Source organism: Gossypium hirsutum, chromosome A08, assembly GCF_007990345.1.
Source record: "Gossypium hirsutum isolate 1008001.06 chromosome A08, Gossypium_hirsutum_v2.1, whole genome shotgun sequence".
In the NCBI taxonomy this organism is placed as follows: domain Eukaryota; kingdom Viridiplantae; phylum Streptophyta; class Magnoliopsida; order Malvales; family Malvaceae; genus Gossypium; species Gossypium hirsutum.
In genome coordinates this window covers 18,475,246-18,495,082 of record NC_053431.1, presented here as the reverse complement: position 1 = coordinate 18,495,082, position 19,837 = coordinate 18,475,246, and the positions used below count along the sequence as shown (strand labels likewise).

At 36.9% G+C, this 19,837-nt stretch overlaps 1 non-coding gene across 1 annotated transcript; it reads right to left on the bottom strand.

Moving 5' to 3' along the window:
- Positions 1-18,844: 18,844 nt before the first annotated feature.
- Positions 18,845-18,951, bottom strand: LOC121205638 (small nucleolar RNA R71). Its single transcript, XR_005900714.1, has one exon. It is a non-coding gene; the product is annotated as a small nucleolar RNA R71 (small nucleolar RNA).
- Between the last annotated feature and the right edge of the window lie 886 nt (positions 18,952-19,837).

The window sequence follows — 19,837 nt, the reverse complement described above, 5'->3', positions numbered from 1 at the left end:
AGCATCACCAACAACGTTGGCCTTTCTCGGATGGTAGTTAATTACAATCTCGTAATCTTTCAGCAACTCTAACTATCTTATCTGTCACAAGTTCAAATCTTTCTGAGTCATCAAATATTTTAAGCTTTTGCGATCGGAATAAACGTGACATTTCTCACCAAACAGATAATGACGCCAAATCTTCAACGCAAAAACTATAGCTGCCAATTCCAGATCGTGCGTTAGATAGTTCTTTTCATACGGCTTTAACTGTCTCGAGGAATAAGCTATGACTTTGCCTTCCTGCATCAAAACACAGCCTAAACCATTCAAAGATGCATTGCTATAAATCACAAATTCTTTACCCACTTCTGGCTGAACTAACACTGGAGCTTCGGTTAATAGAGCTTTCAACTGATCAAAACTTTTCTAACACTTTTCAGACCATTCAAATTTCACATCTTTCTGAAGTAATTTTGCCAATGGAGTCGCAATCATAGAAAAGCCTTTTACGAACTGGCGATAATAACCAGCAAGTCCCAGAAAACTGCGGACTTTAGAAACATTTCTCGGAGGCTTCCAATCCAAAATAGCTAAAATCTTGCTCAGATCAACTCGGATACCAGATGTCGACACAAAAATGTCCCTGAAAACTGACTTCTCGTAACCAAAATTCACATTTGCTAAACTTCGCATACAATTTCTTATCTCGCAAAATCTGTAGTACTATTCTCAAATGTTCAGCATGTTCAATTTCATCACGCGAATAAATCAAAATGTCATCAATGAATACGACAAAAAATCGATCTAAATATGGTTTGAAAATTCTGTTCATCAAATCCATAAAAATAGAAGGTGCATTCGTTAATATGAAAGGCATAACTAGAAACTCATAGTGTCCGTACCTCGTTCTGAATGCAGTTTTCGAAATGTCTGAATCTTTTACTCGCAACTGATAGTAACCTGATCTTAGATCTATCTTTGAAAACACGGTAGCTCATTTCAACTAATCAAACAAATCATCAATTTAGGGCAAAGGATATTTGTTCTTGATAGTCACTTTGTTCAACTGACGATAATCAATAAACATTCTCATCGTACCATCTTTCTTTTTCACAAACAGAACAGGAGCACCCCAAGGTGAGAAACTCGGTCTTGCGAATCCTCTATCTGTCAACTTTTGCAACCAAAGCCATTCTATATGGAGCTATCAAAATCGGAGTAGTTCCCAGCACTAACTCAATGCCAAATTTAACTTCTTGAATCGGAGGTAATCCCGAAAGTTCTTCAGGAAACACATCAGGGAATCCACAGACAACTGGCACTGATTCTATTTATTTTCTCTTCTGTCATCTTCGAATCAATCACATAGGCAAAGTAGGCTTCACAACCCTTTCTCACAAATCTCAGATCTTTCACAGAAGATATCACAGTCGGTAACCCATTCAAATCACTAGATTCAATTTAGACTATTTCATCATTCTTGCATCTCAAATCAATAGTTTTCCGTTTGCAATTCACAATGGCATCATGCAAGTTAACCAATCCACACCCAAAATTATATCAAACTCATCAAAAGGCAATAACATCAGATCAACTGAAAAACAAATATCTTGAAACATCAACGGAAAATTCCTGCACACTTTATCAACTAAAACACTTTTACCTAAGGGGTTCGATACTCTAATCACGAATTCAGTAGACTCTATAGGCAAAGTCTTACTGTTCACTAAGTTCATGCATATATAAGAATGCGTTGATCCAGGATCTATAAAAGCAATCACAGAAGTATCATAAAGTGTGAAAGTACTAGTTATAACATCAGGAGACAAAACTTCCTCACAAGCATGAATGGCATAAGCTCTAGTAGGTGCTCTAGTCTCAGATCGAATAGCAGTGTCTTTAGTACCTCTTTGACTACCACTCACATTTCCCGTATTTTTGGGAGGTCTACCTCTAGCTGTAGTATTACTCGGCCTCGTGTTCTGAGCATTATCTTTTTTAGCTAACTTTGGGCAATCTTTTATAAAGTGATCTCGTGAACCACAACTACAACAAGCTCTGTTATTAATCTTCCCCCCTTAGTCACCAAAATGTCGTCTTCGATATTGTTGACACTCAGGCTTAACATTTTTATGTTACCAACGCTTGATACTGATATGGTTTGAGCTTTAGGATTAGTGTATTGCTTCCCACGATCTCTACTCTGATATCCCATTGAAGCTATCGATCAATTACAGTAATCTCTTGATTTATTCGACAAAAAATGATAAGATTTATTCATCGATCGCTTCCTCAAATCTCTAGCCTCTGATTCAGCTTTTCTCTTTTCTTTGTTGAGATCTTCAGCTTTAAAGGCCCTTTCAACCAGTACTACGAATTCTTTCAATTCAAGTATCCCGACTAATAGTTTTATGTCTTTGTTCAATCCATCAACAAATCTTTTACACGTGATCTCTTCAGTAGTCACATATTCCCGAGCATATTTTTTTAAATGTACAAATTCTCTTTCATACTCAGTAACGGTCATCCGGTCTTGTTTTAATTCTAGAAACTCTTTATTTTTCTGATCGAGGAATCTCTGGCTTATGTACTTTTTCTGGAACTCAGTCTGAAAGAATTTCCAAGTAACTCGTTCCCTAGGAACCACCGATGTCAACGTTTTCCACCAATGATATGCATTATCTCTAAGCAAAGATACTACGCATTTGATACATTCTTTTAGAGTACAGGACAATTCGTCAAATACTCGGGTAGTGTTCTTAAGCCAGAACTCAGCCCTCTCGGCATCATCATCAATTTTAGCCCAAAACTCTTTAGCCCCGTGTTTACAAATCTTATCAACAAGTGGCTTATTCAATCAAATCAGATCTATTACTTGTGGCACAACCGAGACTTGTTGAGGAATAGGTGGGGGTGGAGGTTGTTGAGTAGCTAGATTCGTTCGTATGAATTCTGTGAACCACTCAGTCATCATTTGGAAGAAGGCTTGCTTAGCCTCTCCTCTCTGACAACTAGATATCTGCCTACATTCAACTGGCATTGCTCTTTGAGCGGAAGCAGGTGCATTGCTTTCAACATCATAAACTATCACTCATTCAGGATCCATTTGCTATATGAAAAACACATTTCAAATATCAAGAATCATCACACTATCGTAGTTATATATATATGGCATGTATAGCTAGACTCTCACTTGCTACGTTAGTCCTAGAATCGACTAAATCGTGGCTTTGATACCAACCAAATGTAACACCCCTAACTCGTATCTATCACCGGGATCCTAAATTAGGGGTCTTTAAAGGGCAATTAAACCCCTTAAAGAGGCATAGCCGGCTATAGGAGACAAAGGTGGTCAAATTTTCAAAATTTGGTAAGTTAATTGGGTTATTTTGACTAAAATAGGAGTAAATAGAGGAAAGATGATATCATCCCTGTTTCATCTTCTTTCTCCACAAAAATCAACCATTGAAGGGGATTTGATATCTTAAAAATTTTAGGACCTTGTAATCCTCACAAGAAGGTGATTTTGATAGTTTTTCTTAATGATTTTTACATTTTTGAGACCCTTGAAGCATGAGCTTTCAAATGAGGGTACTATTTTGCAAAATGATTAAGAGTTTAAGGTTTTGCCATGAAAATATTTGTAATGTTTACTGAATTTTTAAGGAAGAAAATGAGTCTTGGGTGTCTAATAAACAACTTTTGTGAAAGGTGTTAGCATGAAAACACCTAAAAGGACTATTTTTCATAAGTTGTAAAATAGATTATAAATGTATGATATAGTGGGAATTTAGAGTTGCTATAAAATTAAAAAGGGTCCAGCTAGACTTAAGATAAGAAGAAATTCAATAAAAATCAATTTTTGAGCGTAGGGGCAAAATGGTCTTTTTGACAAACTCTAGGGGCAAAATGGTTGTTTTACCAAATTTACCAAAGATATGAATTTTCGATTGCCTAATTTTAATTAGTGACTAAATAAGTACATTTTTCTATTAAAGATCAAGAAATACCGAATTCGAACCTAGATTAGGGGAAAGCCAAGCAAATCAACTAAATCGACTAGTCGCCACATTTTATAATCCGAGTTAAGTTGTATGTAAATAGTACACTACATTAATAATATATGTATTTTGAATTGTATTGAAATTATTATAGCATAAATTGCTTGATTGTGGAAATGAGAAAATTTGATGAGAATGGAGATAGTAGAATTCCCGATTGAACCTTAGGAAATAAATCGGATATTCATGCCATGACATTTGGGTCACTTGTGTGAGCTAATGTAAGACATGTCTGGGACATGCATCAACCATATTATAAGGGCCAGTGTAAGACCATGTCTGGGACATGGCATCGACATTGAGACGAGTGCTAATGTAAGACATGTTTGGGACATGCATCGACCTCGAGACGTAAGCCAGTGTAAAACATGTTTGGGACATGCATCGGCTATGAGATGTGTCAATGTAAGATCATTTCTGGGACATGGCATCGACACAAATATGCTAGAACTTGTGTAAGACCATGTCTAGGACATGGCATTGGCACCTTACCCCATGTTTGAGGCTTATGGAATATTTGATAGTGTTCCAAATGGTTCAATGGTGAAAGTATGATTTCAAGTTAACAAAGAAAGTATAACCGTGTTGTGAGTGGTACAGGTACCTATATGGTATGTATGAAATGTGAGCTCAATATATGCTATGTGAGGTGTACTGAATATTGATGAGTAAGTTTTGCTTATGCCACTTGTGTATTATGATACTAGTTGATGAATGGTAAAGTTATGTTGTATATTTCTTACAGGTATGGGGTGTTACACTTAGTGGTATCAGAGTTATGGTTTAGTCGATTCTAAGACTAACCTAACGAGAGTATCAGTCTAGCTATACATGCCATAACTGTATATTGATAGTGTAACAACTTCTGACAATTATAAACTATATTTTTTTATATAGTAAATGAATCCTGATAAAGCCACAGCGAATGACGTGGAGAGTAACGCGCCGGCTTCCGCTGAAGGGACTGCACCAGTTCAGAGTGAGCCCATGACTATGGGCCAAGGCAAAGGGGCTAGAGAAGCCTATCTATGAATGATGTATGCTTGGTATACGGAGTTTGCTCGTGTGAATACGAACACTCCACCTCCCCCACCTTCTCTGATTCCTCAATATGCCTTGGCAGCTCCGTAAGGCATAGACTTGATCAGGAGGGAGAAGCCTCCGGTAGACAAGATTAGAAAGCAAGAGGCCGAGGAATTCTGGGCTAACTTAGATGATGACCCAGAAAAAGTAGAGTTTTGGTTAAAGAATACCATCAGGGTATTTGATGAATTGTCATGCACGCCTAAAGAGTGAGTGAAGTGTGCAGTGTCACTCCTACGGGATTCGGCTTATCAGTGGTGGAATACTCTCGTGTCCGTTGTACCTAGAGAGAGGATCACTTGGGAATTCTTCCAGGAAGAATTAAGGAAAAGGTATATTAGCCAAAGGCTCATAGATCAAAAGAGGAAGGAATTCATAGAGCTAAAGCAAGGTCAAATGTCGGTGACGGAATATGAGCGTGAATTTGTGGGGCTCAATAAGTATGCGGGGGAGTGCGTGTCTGCAGAAGCCACTATGTGTAAGAGGTTTGAGGATGGTCTTAATGAAGATATTTGAGTATTTTTTGGCATCCTAGAACTAAGAGAATTTGTAGTGCGAAGTTATGGATCCCTCCTAGGTAGAAGTACTTCTTTCTTGTAAAGTACCCATTTCGGTACTAAGGTATTTCTTGGCAGAAGAGCTGGTAAAAGAAAGGAGGAAAGCGGCTATTGAGTCGCGAGATTCAAAGAGGAGACAGATGGGGAAATCACATCAGTCCTCATCTAAGAGATCGAAAGAACTCGCTACCTGATCGAATGTTTCAGTGGAGTTTTCAAATAGAAACAAGATCCGGCAGAACACAACTTCTAGAGCCCAAACCACTTCTATCGTGAGCGTCGGTAGTGCTCGGTTGAATAGGCCAAAATGTTCGTAATGTGGTAGGCGTCACTTTGGCGAGTGACGGGGAATGAAAGGGGTTATTTTAAGTGTGGGTTGTTAGAACATTTCATCCAAGACTGTCCTGAAATGGAAAAGAGAGAGAAAAAGTAAGAAGCGAAGGCAAGTAGTGCTCCTTTGAGGGGTAGACCACAAAAGAACCCTGGAACCGGGGCTGCTAGCAGAGGTGTGCCAATAGATGCTGCAGTGAGGTCTGAGGGCAGAGCACCTGCAAGGACTTACGCTATTCGTGCCGTGAAGAGGCAAAATCTCCCGACGTGATCACGGGTACCTTTTCTATCCATGAAATATTTGTTGTTGCTTTAATTGACTTGGGGTCTACCCACTCTTATATTTGTATGGAATTGATAGCTCATATGAACATGATAGTAGAGTCCACTGAGTTTGTGGTAAAAGTCTCCAACCCTTTAGGCAGACGTGTGCTAGTGGACCAAGTATGTAGAAATTGTCCTTTGACAATTAGAGATCATTGTTTTCCGGCTAACTTGATGTAATCCTTGGGATGGATTGGTTGACTTTTTATAGTGTCGTAGTTGACTGTGGGAGAAAAGTTATTGAGTTGAAATGTGAAGACGAAATTGTTCTTCGGGTTCGACAAGATAAGTCAGACAATTTGTCTGCAATACTATCGTCTTTGACTGCTGAGAAATATTTGAGAAAAGGATATGAAGCCTACCTGGCTTTGGTGTTGAATACTCAAGTGTCTCAGTTGAAGATTGAATCGGTACAAGTGCTTTGTTAGTTTACAGACGTGTTTCCCGAGGAACTACCCGGATTACCTTTAGTAAGGGAAGTTGAGTTTGGAATCGAGTTGGTCTCCAGTACGGTACCCATCTTGATTACTCCGTATAGGATGGCTCCTACGAAGTTAAAGGAGTTGAAAGCTCAACTACAAGACTTAACTCACAAGGGCTTTGTGAGACCGAGCTTTTCCCCGAGGGGTGCTCCGGTGCTCTTTGTGAAAAAGAAAATGGGTCGATGAGGTTATGTATAGACTATAGACAGCTCAATAACGTAACAATGAAGAACAAGTATCCTTTTCCAAGGATCGATGACCTGTTTGATCAGTTAAAGAGAGCCATTGTATTTTCCAAGATTGACCTGAGGTTAGGATACTACCAGTTAAGTGTGAAAGAGCAAGATGTACCAAAGATTGCGTTTCAGAAAAGATATAGGCATTATGAGTTCCTCATCATGCCCTTTGGTTTGAATAATGCCCTGGCGGTGTTTATGGATTTGATGAACCGCATTTTTCGGCTATATTTGGATAAGTTCGTGGTGGCCTTTATCGATGACATACAAATTTACTCGCGTGATGAAAGTGAGCACGCGAAGCATTTGAGGACTATATTATAGACCCTGAAAGACAAATAATTGTATGCCAAGTTCAGTAATAGTGGATTTTGGCTTAAGGAGGTTGGATTTCTAGGACACATTGTGTCGGGTGACGAGATTAGAGTTGACCCAAGCAAAATCTCGGCTATTGTTGAATGGAAACCACCAAAGAATGTGATAGAGGTCTGAAGCTTTTTGGGTTTGGTCAGATTCTATAGGCGGTTTTTAAATAGATTCTCTATGATAGCTGCCCCAATGACAAGACTACTGCAAAAAGATGTCAAGTTTGAATGGACAGAAAAGTGCCAACAGAGTTTCGAGCAATTAAAGGCTTTGTTGACCGAAGCCCCACTGTTAGTGCAACCGGAGTCGGGTAAGAAATTTGTGATATATAGCGATGCCTCCTTGAATGGTTTGGGGTACGCGATTATTTAAGAAGGCAAGGTTATAGCCTACGCCTCAAGACAGCTAAAGCCATATGAGAAAAATTACCCGACTCACGATCTAGAGTTGGCCGCCATCGTGTTCGTATTGAAGATTTAGAGGCACCATTTGTATGGAGAGATATGCTGAGTATTCACTGACGACAAAAGTCTCAAGTATTTAATGATGTAGAAGGCATTGAATCTATGGCAATGAAGGTGGCTAGAGCTAATAAAGGATTATGAGCTGATAATTGACTATCACCCGGGAAAGGAGAATGTAGTCATCAACGCCTTGAGTAGAAAGTCATTGTTCGCCTTGAGAGCCATGAATACTTATTTGGCTATGTCTAATGATGGTTCGGTCCTAGCAGAGTTGAGAGCTAGACCAACATTTCTATAAAAGATTCGTGAAGCTCAGAAAGATGATAAGGAGTTATAAGCTAAGATGACTCGGTGTGAGACGGAATATGAATCTAAGTTTTGTATTGGTGTTGATGGATGTTTAATGTTCAAAAATAGAGTTTGTGTACCCAAGGGAAATTATCTTATTCAGAAGATTATGCGAGAGGTACATAATGGTTGTTTGTCCGTCCACCCAGGCAGTGTAAAAATGTACAACGACCTAAAGAAAATGTATTGGTGGTCGGGGATGAAAAGAGATATTTCAGAGTTTGTTTCCAAGTGTCTTGTGTGTCAGCAAGTGAAGGCTGAACACCAAGTACCTTCAGGTCTACTTCAGTCTATCATGGTCCCCGAGTGGAAATGAGATCAGATCACTATGTATTTTGTGACGGGTTTGCCGGTAACACTAAAGAAAAATGATGCTATTTGGGTTGTTGTGGATAGGCTAACAAAGTCAGCACATTTTATACCAGTGCGTACCGACTTCTCCCTTGAGAGATTGGCTGAATTGTACATTTCCGAGATTGTGAGACTATACGGGATGCCCTTGTCGATTGTTTCAGATAAGGACCCAAGATTTACCTCGAGGTTTTGGAAAAAGTTACAAGAGGTATTGGGAACAAAGTTGAGTTTTAGCACGGCATTTCCCCCGCAAACCGATGGTCAGTCGGAAAGAGTGATTCATATTTTAGAAAACATGTTGCGGCGTTGTGTTCTCGAGTCTTAAGTCAATTGGGAAAGGTACTTGCCATTGGTTGAATTCGCCTACAACAACAGTTATCAGACAAGTCTGAAAATGGCGCCTTATGAGGCTTTGAATGGGCAAAAGTGTCGAACACCCTTATATTGGACTGAGCTCAGAGAGAGTCAGATTCACGGGGTCAATTTAATGAAAGAGACTGAAGAGAAAGTTAAAGTGATTCGTGACTTTTTGAAGGCCGCCTCGAATAGATAGACATCCTATGCGGATTTGAAACAAAAGGAAATTGAGTTTCAAGTCGGCAATAAGGTATTTTTGAAAGTATCCTTATGGAGGAAAGTCCTCAGATTTGGTAGAACAGGCAAGTTGAGTCCTCGTTTAATAGGACCTTCTAAGGTTATCAAGAGAGTAGGACCAGTTGCCTATCGATTGGCTTTACCACCAGAGTTGGAAAGGATTCTCGACGTGTTTCATGTATCCTTGCTACATCGATATAGATCAGACCCTTCGCACGTGATTGCACCGACAAAGGTTGAGATTCATCCGGACATTACTTACTGCAAAGAGTCAGTCAAGATTTTAGCTCGGGAAGTCAAATAGTTGAAGAATAAGAGCATAGTGCTCGCGAAAGTTTTGTGGCAGAGACATGGAGTCGAGGAAGCCACATGGGAACCCGAGGAGACTATAAGAGATCAGTACCCAAACTTATTCGCCGGTAAGATTTTTGGGGATGAAAATCGCTAGGGGGAGAAATATAACAACCCGATTTAGGGCCTCGTCAGAATAGTGGCCTCAGGACCACAAATTAGGAATCGAATAAATTATTTTATAATTATTTAGATGTTATAGCATGTTTTTAAGAGTGCATGAAAAATATGTTGAGTTAATTGTGACGTTTGTAAGCCCAATTGTGAAAAATGACTAAATCGCATAAAATGCAACAGTCCTATTTTGATAGCTAAAAGTGCCAAATAGCTAGAGAACCTAATTGAGGTTCTTTAAAGGGCAATTAGACTCTTTAGAGAGGCATGGCCGACCATAGGAGACAAAGGTGGTCTAATTTTCAAAATCTGGTAAGTTAGGTGGCTTATTTAGACTAAAATAGGAGTAAGTAAAGGAAAGATGATATCATCCCTTTTTCATCTTCTTTCTCCACTGAAAATCATCCATTCAAGAGGGTTTGAAATCTTAAAAATTTCAGCACCCTGTAATCCTCACAATAAAGTGATTTTGATGGTTTTTCTTGATGATTTTTACATTTTTGAGACCCTTGAAGCATGAGCTTTCAAATGAGGGTACTATTTTGCAAAACGGTTAAGAGTTTAGGGTTTTTCCATGAAAATATTAGTAATGTTTGCTGAATTTGTAAGGAAGAAAATGAGTCTTGGGTGTCTAATAAACAACTTTTGTGAAAGGTGTTAGCATGAACACACCTAAAAGGACTATTTTTCATAAGTTGTAAAATAGATGATAAATGTGTGATATAGTGGGAATTTGCCGTTGCTATAAGATTAAAAAGGGTTCGGCTAGACTTAAAATAAGAAGAAATTCGATAAAAATTGATTTTCGAGCCTAGGGGCACAATGGTTATTTTGTCAAAGTCTAGGGGCAAAATGGTCATTTAACCAAAGATATGAATTTTCGTTTTCCTAATTTTAATTAGTGACTGAATAAGTACATTTTGCTATTACAGATCAAGAAATACCGAATCTGAACCTAGACAGGGAAAAGCCAAGCAAATCGACTAAATCGACTAGTCACCACATTTTGTAATTCGAGGTAAGTTGTATGTAAATAGTACAACTACATTAACAATATATGTATTTAAATTGTATTGTATTGAAATTATTATAGCATAAATTGCTTGATTGTGGAAATGAGAAAATGTGATGACAGTAGAAATAGTAGTATTCCCGATTGAACCTTAGAAAATAAATCGAATATTCATGCCATGACGTTTGGGTCACTTGTATGAGCTAGTGTAAGACATGTCTGGGACATACATCGACTACTATATGTGTCAGTGTAAGACCATGTCTGGGACATGGCATCGGCACCTTACCCCATGTTTGAGTCTTATGGAATATCCAATAGTGTTCCAAATGGTTCAACGGTGAAAGTATGATTTCAAGTTACCTTGAAATCTTCATTTCACAAATTAATAATCACAAGCATTAAGTACATACCTATACCATTTCATAATAATTTCATACTTAGTCTCATCGTCGTTATACCCAATGAACCACTCAGAATAATAATATCAGATACTCAGGGAAGCCTTGCACACAAATTGCCACATATGTAGCCATTGCTACCTCTATCTCATAACACATATATGCTCGCTCTTGAGCCATTAACGGGCCTCCTCACTCAAGCTATCAGTCAAGACGTAGCCACACGGTGCTGCTCACACAAGTTGTCAAGTAACTTCAACATATGTTGGTATACTCAGCCACCGGAAGGACGTATAGGACCAGTACAGGGACCACATAACATAAAACCCTAGTGACATGTCACTTGTATCCTAATCTATTCCTAAGGTTTGATTGGGATTTCTCGCTTGCCAAAACGTCGTTGAACGTGTCCGTAAAGTCATTTACACAATACATGAAGTATTAAAGCATTTAAAATACAATTATAATAAAGCTTATTTAGCATACGAACTTACCTCAATTACAAAAATGGCCAAAAGGATCTATTCGTCACTTACTTTATTTTTCCCCGATCTAGACCCGAACTTCATTTTTCTTTATCTATAATACTGCATTTAACCTATTTAATCATCACATTATTCAATTCAACCAAAAACACATTATGGTAAAATTTACATTTTTGCCCTAACTTTTTAACATTTTACAATTTAGTCCCTAGGCTCGTAAAATGAATTTCATTCAATTTCATCACAACCTAAGCCTAGTTGATTATTGTTGCCTAAGCCTAGCCGATTATTGTTTGTACTCATAACAGCCCAATTTTTTCGTTTATTCATACTTTTCTACACATTTTATAGACTTTTACAAATAAGTCTCTATTTGACGTTTTTACCGAAAATCACTTTACAAAAGTCGTTTAACAAACAACAAACATGCATTTTCTACAATCAAACATTAAAATACAAGCATATTCAACATGGGTTGTCACACCCCTCACCTGTATCTGACGCTAGGATGGGGTTCAAGGTGCTACCTGACTTAAACTCAACTAACTAAACAAAACTAGACCGTGAAATCTCAAATGATTTAAAACTTTTCTTTTCACCAACAATCTACCCCTAACATGTGCTTACAAGCCCAAAACATTCATCCGGGGTGGTTCGGAACCTAACCGAGAACTCATGAAAAACTTAGAAAAATTTCATGCAACGAAGCTCTACACGCCCGTGTGGGTAAAGAGCACACAACTGTGTGCTAGGGACACGCTCGTGTCCAAAACCCGTGTATAAAAACCTAGGCATACTGCCAAAACCACACGGTCCACACGCACACCCGTGCCTTATAACCGTGTCTTTCACACAGTCGAGACACATGGCCGTGTCTCTTGCCCGTGTTCTACTAGCATGCATACTGACTTTATGACACGGCATGGACACACGCCCATGTGGCCTACCCATGTGCTAAAATGACTTTAAAAATTTAAGTGCAGGGGACACACGGCCATAACACACGCCCATGGGTGTGACCGTGTGTCACACACGGTCTAGACACACGCCCGTGCGTCTTACCCGTGTGGACAAACTAGGCTATTTCCCAAGCCCTTTTGTCACCCATTTTACACAACCTACACAAGATCATTTCAATATACAAATCTCATCACAATGGGCACTAATTTATCAATAGAAAGAACATTATATGCATTCATTAAAATGAATAATAGCCATAATTCCAAGCTTGATTACAAAATGAAGGGCCTTTGACTTAAGCCAAAATATATGAATCATTCTCTTAATACAACATCCTAGTCCAGCCCTATACATGCCACTTTCAAAAATATAAATCAAACTATACCAAGTATTTTGGCTGATAGTGTGATCGATATCTCTGACTTTAAGGGATCCTTAAGTTAGCTTGATAACACTGAAAGAAGAGGGAAAGGAAAGAGGGTAAGCATAAAGCTTAGTAAGTTGCATATAAATAAATATACAACAACATCTCACCATTAGACATTAGACATTATACTTATAGCTCAAAGGTAAACATAATTTAACTTACTCATTATCATCTACTCAAACCATATTCTCTAATTTAAGCTTGTTACTCATGCTTACCATATAGGTACCTGTACCACTCACAACATGATTATTCTTTCTTTATCAAATTGATCTATAACTCTCATTATTAAGACATTTGGAATACTACTGGATATTCTATGAACCTTCAACATTGGTTATACTGCCGATGCCATGTCCCAGACATGGTCTTACACTGGCTTTCATATACGTGTGTTGATGCATGTCCCAGACATGTCTTACACTAGCACGACTCTTAGCCGATGCGTGTCCCTGACACGTCTTACTCTGGCTATCTCTGTCGAGGCCGATGCATGTCCCAGACATGTCTTACACTGGCACTCGTCTCTGTGCCGATGCTATGTCCCAGACATGGTTTTACAATGGCTCTCATACTGTGGCCGAAGCATGTCCCAGACACATCTTACACTGGCGCACAAATCACCCAATGCCTTGGCACGAATATCTAGTTCGTATCCTAATGTTTCAACGGAATATTTCTATTATATCAAATATTTCTAGACATTCTCAATTCATAACTTAACAAATCATTCAATATCAATTCATTAGCGATATGAATACAAGTATTAACAGTGTAGTTGTATCATTTACCTACAACTTACTTCAGTTTACAAAAAGTACTTGACTATTCGATTTAGTCGGTTTGCTTGGCCTTCCCCTAATATAGGTTCGAATTTGGTAAATCTTGATCTATAATAAAAATATACACTAATTTAGTCACTAATTACAATTAGGCAATTATAAATTCACATCTTTGGTAAAATGATCATTTTGTCCCTAGACTTTGACAAAATAACCATTTTGCCCCTATGCTCAAAAATCGATTTTCATCGAATTTCTTTGTATCTTAGGCCTAACTGAACTATTTTTACTCTTATAGCAACTTCAAATTCTCACTAATTCACATGCTTACTAACTATTTTACAACTTATGCAAAATAGTCCCTTTAGGTGTTTTCTATGAAAACCCTTTCACCAAAGTTGTTCATGACACAACTAGGACTCATATTCTCCCATAAAAACTCAATAAAAATCACAAATCCTTTCATGGAAACATTCTAAACTCTTGACCATTTTGCAAGATATCACCCTGATTTGAAAACTCATGCTTCAAGGGTCTCAAAAATGCAAAGATCATCAATAAAGGGTGTGGGGATCACTTACTTGGGAGGGCTTTTAGTTGCTGAAAGATTTTAGCCTTCAAAACTCCATTTTTGCTGATATTTTTGGTGGAGAAAAGAGATGGAGAAGAAAGAAATGATAGCTAGGCTTTTACCCATTATTTTATCACCAAATCATGACATCATCCACCTAATACTTTGATCATTTGCTTAAAATCATTCACATGGCCAGCCAACACTAATAAATAGGGTGAAATTGCTCTTTAAAACCCCTATATTTAATTTCTTTAGCTATTTAACTTATTTAGGTACTAAAATGCAACTTTTGCCTTTTATGCGATTTAGTCCTTTTTCAAAATTGGGCTAGAAAACCTTAAAATTAGCTCACCAAATTTTTCATGCACTAATAAAATCATACTATAACCTCATAAAAATAATAAAATAATTTTTCTAACTTCAGATTTGTGGTCCCGAGACCACTGTTCCGACTAGGCCCTAAATTGGGCTGTTACATGGGTTAAATTTTAGACTTTAATCCTTCTTAAAATTAGTTCTTGCAAAAGCCTAGATTAGATTAAGAAAACTTCAAAACATAGAAATCATGAAAAACGGGGTAAGAACGGACTTACAATTGAGCTTGAAAGTGGCCAAAACCCTAGCTATGGACTCCTTGTGAATTTCGGCTATAGGGGGATGAAATTGAGAAGATGGACATCTTTTATTTAGTTAATTTTGTCCTTATTAGCCAAATTAGTAAAACACCCTTAATGCATAACTTTGAAATATCACCTGACCATGTCCATATTTGTCCATCCTAGGGTATAATGGTCTAATTTCCATTTAAAGACCTCTAATTAAAAGTTCTTAACAATTTGACACCTTTAACTTATAGAATTCAAGTTTTACAGCTATTGCAATTTAGTCCTTCTAGTCAAATTGAGCACTCAATCGATAAAATTTCTGAACGAAATTTTCACACAATTATTTTATCATGCTATAGACCTTAAAGGAATAATAAAATAAATATTTCTACTTTGGATTTGTGGTCCCAAAACTACTATTCTGATTTGACCCAAAAACGGGCTATTAAAGAGTTGGGTCACTCCTGTATTGGATCCAATTATATGTGCTTCATGGACTTTAACCTATCACTTTATAATTTATTCTAACTCAGTACATTTTTTTCTATTTCTCAAATTAAATATTATTTGTTTAATTAATTAATTAATATTTCAATTAAATAGTTTTGTCAACTAAATTCTAATTCCGTTAAAATCATGACAACTTCACTGTAAAAGAATCTATGAGAAAATATTTTTAATTTTTCTACACTCAATTGGATTCACAATGACCAATTAATTTAAATTCGTTTTCAAATTTCAATTAATTAATTTATTAATTAATATTTCTAACAACTGTAAATTAATTCTTAGGTCATTTTCATAGTTAGAGAGAAAACCAAATGCATTTCAAAATGTAACTCTATTCTCTAACTTTATCATTTCTATCCATTTATATTTATTTGATTCATCCTTCAATTCATTTCTAGTTTCAACGAGCTAGCGGAAGGACCGATTGGACATATGCAACTGAGGCTCAAATGATTTATAATTAAGTTTGAGGTTTTTGCCTATTAATTATCAACTCATTTAGTCATGAAGTCATTCCATTATAGTATCGTGACTGAGCTCTCCCTAATGACATACCATTACGAAAGCAACTCGATCAGTGTTCATCTAATTACCTTTTTATAAGTGTGTTACCTTCATAGGATATCTTTAATCTCTTTGGGATAAATTTGTTCTCCCAATATGATCCTATTTTATCTCCTGTTAACCATTACATCTTCCTTATGAAAAGTAAATTACTATCAAATAGTAATCAAGGCATTCATTACAAAGATAAACGACCCGTAGCCACATTTACTTTTCATCAACGATGTGCTTCCAATAAGAGGATATCATTTACGCATGTCTCAGGCTATGAATTCGACTATCATGAATGATGCTACTAAGAAGCATGAAAATATACACACTTTTTCATGCCCTTTTTAACTCAAAACTCATGCAGTTTTGGTAAAATTCTTGTCGAAAAATATATAATTATTATAAAATAATTATTTTGTACTTAAATTATTAACATGTTGAATTTTAATTACTTTTATAATTAATTTTTATTATTTTTGACAGATTTTCACAAAGGACAAAAAATGGCTCGGCAAACACTACTAGAAGCACAAAACTGAAAAGCAATTCTGAAGCATCAAAATGAATTAATATTTTAGCCTAAGATGGTCCAAATTATGTGTATTAATTCATAATATAATTAATTTTAATTTTTATCCAATTTAATTTGAGTTAAATAAATTATTATTAATTAATTATGAAAAGTGGCCTAGTTGAGTTGAACAGAGAAAACTGATCCAACCGAACACTGGGCAGTTCAAAACTGTCCCACATGCTGACCCAATCAGCTTGCTTGGCTGATTATTTAACTTGCAAAATGGCCCTTTAAGACTCCTTCAAATTGCATTCAAACCCCTCCACTATTTGTGTCTTTCCAAATTTGCCCCTACCTTAAAATAGCAAGTTTGAATTCTTCAAACTTGCAACATGTGTGGCCGGCCATGGGGGGATTCTATGGCTGATAATTTTTTCTAATTCTAGCAGCCATATCAACCTATAATTTCTGCTCACTTCTAACATATCTCAACCCTTCTCATCTCTTCACTTCTCTCTTATTTTTCTCTCCTCATTCCCTTCCATTTCCTTTCCATTTCCTTCCCCTATTCCCTTGTCGATTTCACCTCTTGAAAAAAAGTCAATCAACCACTATTTGGAACAGCATTCAAGGGTTCATTGAGGCCTTGGTTCAACAAGAACAAGCAGAGAAGGAGGAGCAAAGCAAACTAGTCAAGCCTCAGAGGATCACCGGATTTGATTCTTGTTTCCTATCATTTTAATTTTGTTGTGTTATGATGAACATGTCTATGAATATTTCTGATGTCGATATGTTTAATTTAATTAATATGGCTTAAATTTAATTCGTGTTAGGTTGGTTGCATTTCGTCTACTTAATTTATTAAAATTGTGTTTGTGTTGTTATAGGCCTCGATAAGATGTTTGATCAAGTAAAACCATGACTAAGTTATTCTTGCATTGTAATTGTAAGGTAACTAATGAATTAATTATTTAAACAGATTGAAATTGTAATTAATTGACATGATACTTAATCAGTGCATGTTTAATCATCTAAGGTAGCTGAGGGTTAAATTAGCAATGGTATCTAACGATACATTAGTCTTGCATAACTTGCAAGATTATTGTGATTAAACTGTTTTAAGGTAGAAATACATTGGTACCTCACGTAATCTTTTATGTGCTTATAAGATTGAATTAATTGTTTGGATTGGCATAGAGATAAATACAAGAGATTATTTTAGTTTCATAAGTATGTGTGTGCATTAACACATTTGCTTATTAAAATTTGTTTAACCGATTGAATTGACATAGAGATATAGTCAAAAAAAATAAATGGATTTTGGTAAGTAAGTATATTCATAAGTTAGCAAATTACCAAGTTTCCCTGAATTTATTCTTAACAACATAAACATGAGTTTAGTAATTCTAAGTTAAGAAATGTAATTAATAGAACAAAACTATGTCACATTGATTAAAAATCATTTTTTGAAATCGTGCATTGGAACTTTTATTTTCTTTTTATTTATTTTTGTTAGTTAAAATCCTAGTTTTTAATCACCTCCTCAAATCAAAATATTTTTCTTCATCAAAGTGTTTTTAAAATTGCATTCATAAATAATTCCTTTCACAGTCCCTATGGGTACGATAACTCGACATTTACTTGTTACTTTATTACTTGTTGCGATTGTGTACACTTGCACATTTACCTCGTTCCAAGTTCTTAGCACTATTTCTTGGGGACTGTTTTCAAAAGTCATTATTTGTGAATTTGTTAGTTTTGCATTTTGGTTTATTTTTCTGTTCAATTTTAACTTAATTAATTTTTCTGTAATTATGTCAGGTGTTTATGAGTATTGACCAAATTATCGATTTACTCCCTATAGACCCTAAACTTGAACAAATTTTTCGACTGCGAAGAAGACATGCAAGTCAGAGAAGGACCGAAGAGATGAACCTTGCAAATTTGAATCAAGGAGATGAAGCAAACCCTGCTCAAAATCCTATCCTTATTGATGATGATCGGGATAGATCTCTAAGATAGTATGCCTTGCCAGTGTTTCATGATCTTAATCTGGGTATTAGGAGACCCGAAATCGAGACACAACAATTCGAGCTGAAGCTAGTCATGTTCCAGATGCTTCAAACAGTAGGCCAATTCAGTGGAATACCTATCGAAGATCCTCATCTTCACTTAAGACTGTTTATGGAGGTGAGTGATTCTATCAAGTTAGCCGGAGTACCTAAAGATGCATTACAATTGAAGCTATTCCCATATTCGCTAAAGGACAAAGCTCGAGCCTGGTTGAACTCATTGCCACCAAATTCAATTTCCTCATGGCAAGAGTTAGCATAAAGATTCCTCATGAAGTATTTCCCACCTAGCAAGAATGCTAAGTTGAGGAACAAGATCACCGCTTTCTAACAAATGAATGATGAGTCCTTGTATGAAGCATGGGATAGGTATAAAGAATTATTACGAAAATGCCTTCATCACGGAATCCCAAATTGCATCCAACTTGAGACGTTTTATAATGGTCTCAATTCCCACACAAGGATGGTAGTGGATGCTTCTGCTAATGGTGCTCTCCTTTCTAAGTCTTATAATAAGACCTATGAAATCATTGAAAGCATTGCCAGCAACAATTATCAATGGCCAACAAATCGAGCAGCGTCAGGAAGACGAGTCGTTCGAATACATGAAGTAAACGCTCTTACTTCACTCGCATCTCAAGTATCCTCAATATCCTCAATGCTTAAAAATTTTACCACTAATGGGTTTAATAGTTTTGCAGCACAGCCACCAAATCAATTTGAAAATGTAGCCTGTGTCTATTGTGGGGAAGGACATTTGTTTGAATAATATCCATCAAACCCAGAATCCGTGTATTACATGGGTAACTAAAACCAAAATCGAGGAAGGCAAGGACTGCAATCCAATTTCTATAACCCATCGTGGCGAAACCACCCAAATTTTTCCTGTAATAACCGAGGGGTTGGAACCAGTAACACTTACACCCAACCTAGACCGACTTAGCCACCTGGTTTCCCCCAACAAGTTCAGAAACCAACCGAAGGTAAACTACCCAATAGCTTAGAGAACCTATTGAAGGCATACATGGCAAAAAATGATGTCACCCTAAGGAATTTGGAGAATCAAATAGGCCAGCTTGCAACTGATCTCAGAAACCAACCATAAGGTGCTTTACCTAGTGTTACAGAGAATTTGAAAATTCCAGGGAACGAGAATTGTAAAGCATTGACATTAAGGAGCGGAAAGACATTAGAGCCCAACACCGTCGAAGTTGAAAAGGAGCCAATTGATGCTCAAGGCTCAAAGGAAGTTCGACCGAGTGTTGAAATTCCAATTTCACCGGAACTTAAATCT